Consider the following 14,366-nt stretch of genomic DNA (forward strand, 5'->3'; position numbering starts at 1 on the left):
AGCTAAACTTGTTTTAGCTAGAGGAGACTTTGAAACCATGATTATATTTGCAATATGAATTGATTATTTTCAGTTGTGATTTCATAGATTGTGAATACAATTTACTTAACTGTTTGATTAAGAACTTATTCTTCTGTGTTGATTAAGAGGGCCCACTTAGTTTGCATGCATGAATTTGATGCTAGAATATAAGGGAGTTTCACCTAATCGTTATGAACTTATATTCATAAGTAGTGGAGGTTGCTAGTCACAATCGTGTTAAGTAGATTCTTGGCAGGAGTATCATGCTGTTCATAGTTACGAATGCCTTGTCAATGCTTATGATTTTCACAAAGCTCAATGATCTTTGATTGTATCTCTATTATGTTGTTCATGTAGGGAACTATTGAAGAATAATTTGGTTGCCGATGCGTATTCCATCCAATTCAATGACTTAAGGAAAATCTGAGGGTTAATTAGTGTTGTTCACGGTTAATCTGGGGTGTTGAGATTCATGGTTTATTGGAAAATCAACTGGAAATCAATTTGTATGCAAGTGTGTCATGTGTGGAGAATGACCCTCTAGCTAGCTTATCACCCATATTTTCCCCCAATTTCGTCCAAGTTGTTTAGAGTCGTTAAATCTGTTTGTTTTTACCTTAATTTCATTCAAAATCCAATCCCCTTTTACTTGGTTGTGTCTTTTAGTTAGAATTTGTCCAAACTTGTGTTTTTAAGTGTTTTGAGTCAAAGTTAAGTTAGAATTCGTCCAAATCATCCTTTAGTGTCTAGTTTAAGTCTATTTGATTATTTTGTGTTGTTTTGAGTCTTTTTAGTTTGTTTTGAGTCATATAAATCTAGTTAAGTGTTTTTAAGTCAGTTTAGAGTAGATTAACATCCCTTCTAATCCCCGGCCTAGAACAATCCCTACTTACACATACTACAATCATAGGGTTTTAATTTGAGTGTTAGAATATTTCACATCAAATTTTGGCGCCGTTGCCAGGGATTAGTAAAATTGCTAATCCCTCTGTTTGTTTGTTTATGTTTTTTCTTTTGATATTTGATTCAGTTTTATTTCTTTAATTTTAGGTACTTGAGAAGCAAGACATGGCAATTGCTAATCTTCAAGCTCAAATAGCGAATCTGACTTCTCAGTTGTCACAGTATGCTGAAGGGTCCACAATGCAAAGTGTCCCTACATTTGGTGCTTCTTATAGGCAAGAATATCAAGCAAATCAATGTCCACAAAGAGGTTGGGAGAATGTCAATACCTGGGGTTATCAAGATCATAATCAATCAGGGAACAATTTGTTTTCCAACATGTACAATTCAGATTGGAATGATCATTCAAACTCTATGTGGTGGGAATCTCAACAAGTTCAACACAAAGGATATTGGCAGCCATATGAGGAGTTCTATTCAACGCCTATGCAGCCACCACTACCTTATATACAATATGCCCAACCAAACTCAGGTTCGTCAATAGATTATGATCAATTTCTTGATGAATTAATTTCTTTCGTGTAGGGCTCACAAAACCAAGCCAAGGAGGCTCAACAAGGAGAATATTGGCAGCCATATGAGGAGTTCTATACAATGACTATGCAGCCACCACAACCTCCTCCACAACAATACCAACCAAATTCAGGTCCGTCATTGGATTATGATAAAATTCTTCCAATACTAACTTCTTTGGCACATGAAGCACTAAATCAAACCAAGAAATTACAAAATCAAGCCCAAGTGATGAGCGAATTGAAGAATCAAATGGGAGAGATCATGGAATTCATAGGGCAAATGCAAGAACAAAGTGAACTATCCGACTCAACTATTGAAATTGCTGAAGCTATCACCTTGGAAAGTGGCATGGAGGTTGGAGATGAACCCAAGACGTCCAAACCAAGCCAAAAGATGGATGGACAGTTGCTGCTCGAGGAAGAGGAGGATGCCAAAGCCACGGAAAGGGTAGAACAACCCTTGCCGCAGCCACTCAATGCTCCTACGCCATCCAATTCAGGTAATGTTGTTCCAAATTCAATTCTTTCTAACCCCAATCTACCAAATGTCCCTATTCCTTGCAGGTTCATAAATTCCAAGGAAGAAGAAAGTGAAAAGGACATCTTGGAAGCCCTTCCAAAGGTGCAAAGAAATCAAGTTCCAGAATGTGTTGAATTGTCCAAGGAACTTTGCACAACAAGAAGAATGATTCAAGAGAAATAAGTGGCTGGGGAATGTCTAGAATTCATCAAAGAGGATATGCTTGAGATAACAATTCCCAAAGAAGTTGGATTTTATGACATGAGACAAGTCATAACTCTCAAAACACCAAATCTGGCTGAATTTTCTAGTCCTACAACTTTCGAAGAGGTGTTTATTCTTGAGTTTATGTTGGAGCACACAGGTAAGCCACCTCCCCGAATTTCAATTTTGTTTTATACTAATATGTTGTTAATGATTCAGGCACCCACTCAAGAATTTAAACCATTACTGGATCGTTTCAAGTATCACCTCCCATTCAAAGATCAATTCCATGCCATGGGACCTAGGAGAGCTTAAAAGGAGGTATAGTCTGGCTGGAAGACGTTAAAGCAAGCGCTTCTTGGGAGGCAACCCATGCATTCAAATAAAGAAGACCTAGGAATCTCCAACATTCCACAACCAGATTTGCGTTCCTAAACCCTACTCTTTATTGCTTTTACTTTGCCATTATTGTCGTGTGTGTTAATTGTGTTATTTGTTTGTTTGTTTGTGAGTCTATGTTTGAAACATTGAGGACAATGTTTGGTTTAAGTGTGTGTGTGTGTGGGGGGGGGGGTAAACAAATGATTTTTCACTGATTTTCGAGGGATTTTATCACCTATCACTTCTAAAGTTGTTACTCACTGTTTTTAAGTGTTTTTAATGTGTTTTGAAGTGTTTTTATGTGTCTTAAACAGAAAATCCGAAAATTTGAAAAAAAATCGAAAAAAGAATGTTTGAAAAACGCAAAAAGAGTCGTTTTTGTGTGTTTGTTTATGTCTTAGGATACCTTCCAACACAATGATGAGGATTTGGTTTTTAATTGCATGACTGTTAAAGAAAGTTACTAACATGGATGGAAGTTTGATATGCTCTTTGGTTTATGCTTAGTTGTAGTTGTCGTTTACAAATTCACATGTAATCATAAAAAGGAAAAAAATCAGTTTTTGTAACATGCTTGAAGGAAAGAATTCAAACTAACGCTACAACCCTGAGAGACTTGAGCCTAAACTTTATTTGTAGAGTTATTAATCTGAGATGTTTTTGTTTTCTAAAGTCGTTGCATGATCTCATTATTTCTTTGATTGGTTGCTACTTAGAATGCATTTCATCTCTATAGTTCCAAATACTAGAACTCATGCCCATTTCATTCAAAGCATAAAATTGAGTGCATAACATAAAACAAGATGAAGTTATTTAATTAAAACCATAGCCAAAAAGCCTTACCATTTGCATATGTATTGTGGGTTTAAACCCTTTGAGCCTTAGTTAGCCTATTTTCTTTGTTAGCCACACTATCCTTACCTAGCCTAGAATAGGACTATCCATACCCTTGTTCTTAAAGTATAGTGAAGCATGACTTAGAGAGAATTCCTTTTGATCTAAAAATTGTAGAAAAACAAGTGTGTGGGAAGGTGTTTTTCGTGGAAATCTAGGAGGATGTATGTTTTATGTGCCAAAGAAAAAGAATTGGGCATGGGAAAGAAAAAAAAACGTGAAAAAGAAAGAAGAAAGAAGAAAAAGTAGAGAATAGAAAGAAAAAGAGTTGAGAAATAAGTGAGATTGAACTCACAAGTATTGGTTGTTGAAAAAAATGACCAAAAGTTTGAATCTGGCCCTATTTGATGTGTGAATCTTCCCTTCGTGTTTAAAGTTGGTTTATGCATTCAAAAGTGAATTCTAAGTGTTTATTTCATTACTTTGCTTACTATTGCTTTAATAACTTTTGTTTATCCTTACCTTTCTTTGTTAGCCAATACCTTAGCCCCGTTACAACCCTTTGACTTCGATCTTGATTGTTATGTGTTTCAATATGTGGAGTTTAAAATTGGTTTGAGCATATGGTATCCCTGGTTCTCGCGTCTAAGTAGTGGCATTCCATTCATGAGATCATAATCATATACATGTTAATAATTCCAGAAAGTGCCTTCTTTGATTATACATATGTGAGTATTAGTCTACATGTTTACATCAATCTTCTCACATATACCTAGTGTAGGGAGTGTAGTAAAAAAATCTATGTGAAAATAGAGAGTATATCCAGTGAGGAATTGATGAATTCTCTAAGGCATGTTACTATATTCAAAATGTTGTTTTAATTGATTAAATGCGTGCTAGTGAGTGGTGACTATGGTTAAATATATGCTAAAGGGTAGGGATAGCTAAAATCTGTGGGAGTAGTGATTTTTAACATGTCATGTTGCATTGGAGATCCATGAGGTAAATGTTGGAAGGTCTAGGTTATGTTTTGTTTGTTTTGTTTTGCTCGGGGAGTAGCAAAAGCTAAGTGCGGGGGAATTTGATAAGAGCATATTTATGCGACTTAGTTAGCTTGTTTTCTTGCATTTACATAGCTAATTTCTACTTGTTAGAGTGTTTTACGCTATTTTCGTGTGTTTTCATGTTCAATTGACAAAGTTGGCAAGAAAGTGCAATTTGGAGCATTTTAGAGCAGTTTTGGGCTTGAAATGGATTGCACATGCATGGAGCAAGGTGGATGGACAAATTTGAAGATCAAGAGAGGCTAGGAATGTGATTAACATCTGGAAGAATTAAATTGAAGACTTGGAAGATAAGGAATCAGCTACAAAGAAAGAATATTATCCAAATTACCTTATCTTATCCAAACCTTACCCAACCTTATCTTATCATATCCTAATCTTTTCCTACCTTAATTCCAGCTTCAAAGAGGACTCATTTTCACATTAAATCACCTAAATATCAGGTTCTAGAAACCCTATTTTCGTGCCCTAAGTTTATGTCACATGTAACCCTTCTAGAAGTTCTAGAATCTGCCACAAGGACCATTCCTTGTGCTTCTTGGAATTTGATTGAAATTGTCCTTGTTCTTTGGTGATTTGGAGTCCTAATTCCTCTCCTTTTTAGCCCAATTTCGTGCCTTCCCTTCACCCTATAAATACATGATGCCGCAACACTCATAAACCACCACCCTCTACCACAATTTCACACCACACCATCCACCACACCTCAAGAGCCTAAATTCACACAAATCCGCATTGTGCGCAGCAAGGAAGGAAGGAGGAGCCACCTGGAGTGTTTCTAGGTGTATTCTATCTTTGTTTTTAATGTTTAAGTTTAATTATCTTTGTTTTGCGAACATGAAGAGCTAAACTTGTTTTAGCTAAAGGAGACTTTGAAACCATGATTATATTTGCAATATGAATTGATTACTTTCAGTTGTGATTTCATAGATTGTGAATACAATTTACTTAACTGTTTGATTAAGAACTTATTCTTGTGTGTTGATTAAGAGGGCCCGCTTAGTTTGCATGCATGAATTTGATGCTAGAATATAAGGGAGTTTCAACTAATCGTTATGAACTTATATTCATAAGTAGTGGAGATGCTAGTCACAATCGTGTTAAGTAGATTCTTGGCAGGAGTATCATGCTGTTCATAGTTACGAATGCCTTGTCAATGTTTATGACTTTCACAAAGCTTAATGATCTTTGATTGTATCTCTATTATGTTGTTCATGTAGGGAACTATTGAAGAATAATTGGGTTGCTGATGCGTATTCCATCCAATTCAATGACTTAAGGAAAATCTGAGGGTTAATTAGTGTTGTTCACGGTTAATCTGGGGTGTTGAGGTTCATGGTTTATTGGAAAAGCAACTGGAAATCAATTTGTATGCAAGAGTGTTATGTGTGGAAAAGGACCCTCTAGCTAGCTTATCACCCATATTTTTCCCCAATTTCGTCCAAGTTGTTTAGAGTCTTTAAATCTGTTTGTTTTTACCTTAATTTTGTCCAAAATCCAATCCTCTTTTACTTGGTTGTGTCTTTTAGTTAGAATTTGTCCAAACTTGTGTTTTTAAGTGTTTTGAGTCAAAGTTAAGTTAGAATTCGTCCAAATCATCCTTTAGTGTCTAGTTTAAGTCTATTTGATTATTTTGTGCTGTTTTGAGTCTTTTTAGTTTGTTTTAAGTCATATAAGTCTAGTTAAGTGTTTTTAAGTCAATTTAGAGTAGATTAGCATCCCTTCTAATCCCCGGCCTAGAACGATCCCTACTTACACATACTATAATCATAGGGTCTTAATTTGAGTGGTAGAATATTTCACATCATTAGGGTCCAACTTTGATGTAGAATAAGGCTACAACCAAGGAAAGCAGCTGCAACCAAATATTTTTAGTATGTGATAAGAGGGGGTTCTGTTGAATAGCAATTCCCATGGAGAAGCCTTGGATACGGTAGGCATTCTATTGATCAAATAAACTGCAGTAGCAAAAGCATGATCCCAATAAATGTGAGGAACTTGAAAAAAAGTCAATAATGTCCTGGCAGTCTCCACTAAATGGCAATGTTCATGCTCAGAGCAACCATTTTGCTCCGGGGTATGATGACAACTTAGTTGATGGTGAATGCCATGCGCAACAAGAAAATTTGAAAAATGAGAACTCAAATATTCACCACCAGAATCAGAACGCAAAGTGATAATTTTGGTGCACAACAGATTCTCAACATGAGCTTTGAACTTCACAAAGATACTAAAAACATCAGACTTGTATTGCAAAGGAAAAAACCAACAATATTTGGTAAAATCATCCATAAAGATGACATAATACTTGTGATGAAGTACAGAAGATACAGATGTTGGCCCCCAAACATCTGTGTGAAGTAGTTCTACAGGTTTGCTTGTCCGACTTGGCACAATAACAAATGGTAGCCTAGAACTCTTGCTTAATGCACAACCATTACAGAAAGTAGTAGGAGTATAACTAGAAACAGAAATACAAAACTCAAATTTCAACTTATGTAGGATCTTAGTAGAGGGGTGACCTAAGCGTTGATGCCAAACATCCCTGGAAGCATTGACAGAATCAGCAAATGCATGATAAGGATCAACCACCAAATCGAGTTGAGAGGTTGAAACGGATAGAAACCATTTTGCACTGATCCTTTAAAGAGCATCTTCCCCCAAGAAAGATCCTTCACAGTGAAGTGAAAGGGATAAAGATGCATAGAACACCAATTATCAATGAGAAATTGATTTGCAAAAAGCAAATTGTGTTTCAATAAAGGAACATGTAACACATTGCGAAGCTAAAAATTGTAATGAAAAGTAGGTAATTGAGAAGATCCATAGTGAAGAATTGGCAAACTTTTGCCATCGCCAATAAAAACTTGCTCAGGGCCTGTATAAGGTTCTGGATTCTAGAGATTGTTATACGAATTTGTCATGTGAGTCCTGGCACCAGAGTCCATAAGCTAAGTTGGAGAAGAGGAAGCTGTACTGGCAACCATAGCAGAGGGAGAGGAATAACCAGAAAAATTCGGATTCATTCGCTGATGACAAGTGCTTCATGACCAAATTGTAGACAAATTTGACAGGGAATCTTTTTGCTAGAGGAGAAGAAATTGGAGCGACCACCACGATTATACCTTTGATAGCCTTGGCGATTGGAATTCTGTCGAAAATTGTTAGGTTGAAAATTGCCACGGCCTTGAAAATTTCGAGGATTGTGGACTGAACCTCGAGTTGGAAAATTGGTGCGATCGGGACCACGACCTTGAGAATTGAAATCTTGAGCCGCCATAAGAGCTTGAGAAGAAGGTATAGGAAGACGACCAGCAGAGGAATTGAAGGCCTGAAATGGCGAAGACGAAGATGTTTTCTTCCGATTCGTTAATTGAATCTCCTTACTAAGAAAAAGGCCATGGAGTTCATCAATTGTTATGGAACCGAGGCGAAACTGAATCGCGTTAACAAAGGAGTCGTATTCAGGTGGAAGTTCATGAAGAATGACAGAAATTAGCTCAGAGTCTGCAATCGGAGCTCCGGCACTGGCAAAAGCATCAGCAATCTCTTCAATTTGTTGAAGGAATCATGCCGCTGAGGAATCTCCCTTAGTCAGACTTCGAAGACGAGATCTGAGTTCATGAATATGCGATTGAGAAGCAGTCGCAAGCCTTGATTCCAATTTTGCCCACAGTTCTCGGGAAGAGGTGGCTTCAACAGTGTAGGGAATCAGTGAATCAGAGAGTGTAGAATTGATCTAGATGAGAAGATTCTGATCATTCTCAAACCAGGTAACATATGCTGGATTCAGAGCACGAGATCTAGTTGCATCAGTGAGAAATTGAGGCGGTGGAGGAACCGAGCCATCAATGATGCCTGTAAGATTGTACCGACGGAAAATGAGGGTGAATAAGGCACGCCAGGTCAAGTAATTTGTCGTGGTCAGTTTGATCAGCACCAGAGATCCAATATTCTGGATCGTGATGGAAGTAGCGTGAAAGGTGCTAGAGAAATTAGAGCTGGAATCGATGATCAGAGGAGGATGAATGTGAGAACTAGAGTCAGAAGAGGGAGAAGCCGAGGTCGCCATGGAAGATTACAGAAGAAATTAGGGTTTCAGATGCAAGAAGCTTCAGAGAGATGGAAGCTTAGCAAGGAAGAGTCGCAGAAAGCGTAGCAACGAAGGAAAGAGGATTGAGTCGCTAGACAGAGGCAAGTGATACCATGTTTGGAAAAGAATAACTTTCCATTTCAATTGATAAAATTACAAGATAGTTGTATATATACAACTCATTTACACATGTCACTGTCAACCACTCTCCAACTAACTAACTATGCATCTCAACAAATTAACAAATATTGAACTATATCTCTAAGTATTAACTAACTATTGTATTTACATAAATATCCTTAACACTCTTCGTATGTTCCTTTGAATTGCATTTTTTTACTTCTAAATTAAATTCGTTTTAGGCATTAGAGAAATTTTTGGTCCTCATCTGAAGCAGAATTCGGTTTTACTGGTGTATAATATATTTGGCATAACGTTTGATTAAATTTGCTTATGGTGGTCACGGTTTGTGGAATGGATGAGCTCTTTTTGGAACATACACTCCTGGTTAGTTTGACAATATGCCTACTTCAACTTGGGTTTTAGGGATTATACATCTGTATCTTGTGTGACCAAGTTCTTTGGGTCTTCACTGGATGAAGATGCCTGCAAAGACATTTATTGGACAATCGTGCAGTGTGCATGCGTAAAGGATTGCCTGCTTTACTGGGCATTGATTTGGGGTGACAATGATCAAAGAAACCACACTTTTTGGCTTTCTAATTTGGACGCAACTAAATCTCTAAAATCTTGACAATATTTGCAAATTCGTAGGAAATAAGGACTTCTCTATAAACCTGGAACTGCTCAGCTGGGTTCCAATCTTGTTTCATGGAGACAAAAAAACAGAAGACAATCTCGAGGTCTAGTGCGGAGGCTGAGTACAGATAGTTGGCTTATACTGCAGCTAAGTTATTGTGGCTCTTATCTCTTTTTAAGGATCTGCATTTGCATCTTAGTCAACCAACGATTTGGTGTGATTATATTTCTTCCATTACACTCGCCTCTAATCCGGTCTTCCATTCACGCACGAAACATTTAGAAGTTGATTACCATTATGTGTGGGAAAAGGTAGTTCGTGCTGAATTATTAGTCAATTACATTTGGTCTCAAGATCAGCTTGCTGACTTGTTTACAAAAGGGTTCTCTTCGTCGCGTTTCAAGTTGCTGGTGTCCAAGCTTCCAGTATTCCACAACCTGTTAGCTTGCCGGGGGGGGCTGTTAGACAAAGTCCTTCCCATGTGGTTACTGTTAAAGTGTAACACCTTCAGACTTCTCATGTGTGCTGTCAGAAGTCTTCCCCTGCGTGCTTGGTTACTGTTAAAGCATTTTCCCATGTGTGCTGTCAGAAGACAGCAGATGGTGCTGCTGCATGTGTGTGTGCTGTTACCTCGTAGTTTAATGTGTAAAGGTGTATAGATGGTGCTGCGGCATGTGTGTGTATGCTGTCACTTACAGTTTAATCTGTAAAGTTGTTGTTGTGGTGTATATATCAAAGCCTTCCCGTAAGGCCTGAACATATGAGATTTTGAAGTTGAAAGCTACTGTGTTCGAAAGTTTAACAAAGACAACCAGTCTTCGTTCTTGTTGCTGGACGGAAGTTGCCAAGTTGAATTGTTCCAACTCATCTGCTCGTAATGATGGCCTACTTTTATTAACCACTCACGATCAGCCGTTTCGGATTTCTCTTTCTTTCACTTCCTTCAGTTTCTTTCGCATATGTACGCAGCAGAGAGATTCGTTTAGAACTCTTCTTCTCGGTCAAAATACAATCACAATGTCTAAACCGAAAACCAGTTTAAATTGGTAGCATCGAACCCAATAGAATGACAAACCAATATTACTGTTCTTGTCTAAAACTTGATACGATCGACTTTGTGAAATACAATCACAAATGTCGAAGCTGTTCATAAAACAATCAAAGCAATATGCCGAGACTCGGTCATGCTACCCAAAAGAGTTGTTTGAATACATTTCCTCCAAGACCCCTTGTCACGACCTCGCATGGGCCGTCGGCACCGGCAGTGGCCAGGCTGCCTGATCCGCAAGTTTCTCTTCTTTCCAACATCTTCCTTTCACTTCTTGCGGTTTAAACATAGATCAATTGTAGCACAAATTTAAGCTTAGGTCATTTGAAACCTTTTTGTTCAGTACTGTGTTTTTGCCTAGGTTTGCTATCTGAGTCACCTCCTTCACTACATATTCTAGTTAGTGCTATCCACACATCATTTTTTTATTTTCCACACGTCATTTGTTATTTTATGTCATTTGATCATCTTCAATTCATTCGATCTGATGACCAAAAATTGACAGGAGTGTAGGGAATGTAAGAAGGGGTGTGTACCCTATATTTTGTGTTTGTTGAAGAATATCTCACATCAGAGAATTGAAAAAATCAAATATATATAACAGGTATTGACAATAGTTGATATGTGTTGGAACCAGTCACTAAACCCTTACATGTCATCTCATATCACAAGTCTCCAAGTAGGACATGGATCCTCTCCAGATCCATGTGTCCTAATCCACTAAATCTCATGATTCGGACCATTGAAATTTGATCTAACGGCTAAAGTTATTATAACTTTTAAAGTAAGCCCTTATTTGTAGCCGTTGGATCAAATTTTAATAGTCCAGATCACGGGATTTGGTGGATTAGGACCAATGGATCCGGAGGGGATCCATGTCCCTCCAAGTAATCATGGCTGCACAATTTCAACGCCAGCTTTCTCTTTTTCCTTGATTCAAGGGATTACTTCTTAGTCTTGTGTTTGGTGTAAATCATCTTAAATTAAGGAAAAGTATGTGTCCGAGGTTTACCTGGTCTCTAGGGTTTCATGTAATGATGGTTGCCTGTAACCATTTATTTTCTTTGCCTGCATATATTGCCGTGTACATTTAGAACTCTATATTGCCGTGTACATTTAGAACTCTTCATGAAATAGAAATACACTTCGAAACTAAAAATCTACAATATGCTTAGTATGATTAGTAATGAGCCGCTTGCCCATCTCTCTAAAATCTTGACACTATTGATCAAGAGAGTACTTTCTAGTCATAAACTTTTCATGTTCAAAATATTTCTAGACTGCTATAAGTATTTCTCGTTCTTTCATGAATCTCGAACCACAATAAGTAACATGTTAAACTAAATTGCAGCTGCCCGGAATCTTCAAGAAAATGATAGCCACAGATACAAGCCAAAAACAACTCGAGTTGGCACCCAAGCTGCCCAATATTCGCTACGAGCACACCCCGCCTCCTGTCATGTCAATAGCCGAGGTTGAACAAAAGTTGACACCAAATTCAAGTGTTCATCTGGTGATCGTTGCTCAGGCCCTCCATTGGTTTGACCTCCCCAATTTCTACCAACAAGTGAAACATGTACTGAAGAAACCTAATGGTGTCCTTGCAGCATGGTACTATATAATGCCTAGGGTTAATAGCATTGTAGACACTCTTTGATCGTTTTTACACCGTTGATACTGATCCTTACTGGGATCCAGCACGTAAATTGGTGGACGACAAGTTTAAGAGTATCGATTTTCCATTTGAGCCGGTGGACAGAGAAGAGAACACAGGACCGTTTGAGTTCGTGACAAAGCAGTTGATGGATTTGGATGGCTTTTTTACATACATAAGGTCATGGTCTGCATATCAGACGGCAAAAGGAAAGGGTGTTGAGCTCTTGAGTGATCATGTGATTGAGGCGTTTAAGCAAGCTTGGAATGAAGGTGGAGACCATGGTCAGAAACAGGGACGGATCTAATAAGGGACCAAGGTGATCCTAGGACCATTCAGAAGCTTGGATAAATGGTTGTGAGGACCTTCAAGGACCACCCAAATCTGGGCAATGGTGGAGAAGAACAGCAGCCATGCTGCTGCAGGCTATGCAAAATGGGAGGAGGAAGAAGAAAGCTAAATTTTTTATTTTTTAAAATGACTTGACGAAAAATACGTCATTTTAAGCCAAGTCATCAAAATAATTTTAAAAACTCACATAATAGAGCACTCACACTACCAATTTATATATTTAATATTTAATAAAAGCCTATTCATTAGTCAGATTGCTTTCGATCATTCACACTACCAATTTTTATATACCTAAATGTCTGCCTCTCACACTTCCCAAGCCAGCCGAAGGCCTTCACCCATCAGCAATTGTATGCCTCCTGTTCGACTGTTCCTCACGCTTCCCAAGCCAGACGAAGGCCATCACCCATCAGCATCAACTTTAAAATTTCTGCAAGTTTTCGAATATAGTGTTAGTTGATACAGATTTGTTAGGATTTTTATTTTTAGGTTTTTATTTTTATTTTTTAAAACAACACTAGTTAAAAACAAAGGGGCCGAACAGACTACAGTTGATGCTTAGAGTTTTTCATATCTATTTTAGGATTTTTATCTTAGGATTGTTGAACAGCATCAACCTTATTTATTGTTAATTTCTTAGGATTTTTCACATCTATTTTAGTGTTAGTTCATACATATTTATTGTTGATTCGTTAGGATTCTGATATTACTTGGATTATGTTATAGGTTTTTTTTTTTTTTTTTTTTTTTTTGATTGTGTTACAATGTTAGTTCATACATATTTTTTAGTTTCATCAATTGATATAGATTTTTTTATTAATTGATATGTATAGAAATTAGAAGTACAGAACGATATTACAAGTGAAAATCACCATTGATTAGTTCGGACAATCATATTCCAAATAGTTCACCTTTAAACTTGGATAGTTCCAATCCTATTCCGAATAGCTCCGCTCCAATTCCAAATAATTCTGATCCAATTAGGGGTAATTCCACTCCATAACAAAATGAGTTAAAAGTTGATTTGGATAATCTTGAGAGAGACCCTGGAAAGAGAATTCCAATGACGGACTATCCTTCTAATATTCAAGATGAGTTCCAAAGAGCATATATATTAATGGAGCCTTTTAGAGCTAAAAGATCATGATTTTCCATTCACCTTGCATTCGAATAAAAAGCAACAGTTCGTTGGTACTTGGTTGAAAGAATTTCATTGGTTGGAATATAGTATATTTAAAGATGCTGCATTTTGTTTTTATTGCTATATATTCAAAGTCAATTCTGAACAATCTGGCAGTGACATCTTTACTAAGGTAGGCTTTCAAAATTGGAAGCACGCAAGAGCATGTTTTGAAAAAATGTAGGAATGGTTGGTAGCTTTCACAATAAAGCTGTTGAAGCTGCTAGTAATCTAATGAATTAAAAGACACATATTGAAACGGTTGTGGTCAAATAGTCAGAAGAAGCTCGTATGGCTTACCGCACTTGCTTGAATGCGTTAATTAATTGCACTAAGTTTTTGTTGCGACAAGGTCTTTCATTTTGTGGTCATGATGAAAGTGACACTTCAAACAACAAAGGTAACTATTTGGAGCTCTTGCAATTCCTTGTAAATCATGATGAAAAAATAAAGGACGTGTTAGATAAAGCTCCGGGAAATGTCAAGCTAATAGCTCCTACAATTCAAAAAGATCTTGTTCATTCATGTTCTATTGAAACCATTAAAAGTATCATAAGTGATATGAAGAATGCTAGTTTCTTTTCTCTATTGGCTGATGAGGCACGTGATGTTTCTATAAAGGAGCAAATGGTGGTGGTTTTGCGTTATGTCGACAAAAATGGAAAAGTCATTGAAAGGTTTGTAGGAGTTCAACATGTTCCCAACACCACTTCAAACACACTAAAAGAGTATATTGATGTGTTCATTAATTTCAATGAGTCTATTGGCTAATAATGTG

The 14,366-nt window shown here is 37.3% G+C and overlaps 2 pseudogenes; both read left to right on the plus strand.

Moving 5' to 3' along the window:
- Positions 1–1,086: 1,086 nt before the first annotated feature.
- LOC148691327 (uncharacterized) lies at positions 1,087–2,538 on the plus strand (annotated as a pseudogene).
- Positions 2,539–10,489: 7,951 nt separating this feature from the next.
- Positions 10,490–12,364, plus strand: LOC137712179 (uncharacterized; annotated as a pseudogene).
- The last annotated feature ends 2,002 nt before the right edge of the window (positions 12,365–14,366 follow it).

This window comes from Pyrus communis, chromosome 14, assembly GCF_041283825.1.
Source record: "Pyrus communis isolate YQ-2024b chromosome 14, ASM4128382v1, whole genome shotgun sequence".
In the NCBI taxonomy this organism is placed as follows: Eukaryota; Viridiplantae; Streptophyta; class Magnoliopsida; order Rosales; family Rosaceae; genus Pyrus; species Pyrus communis.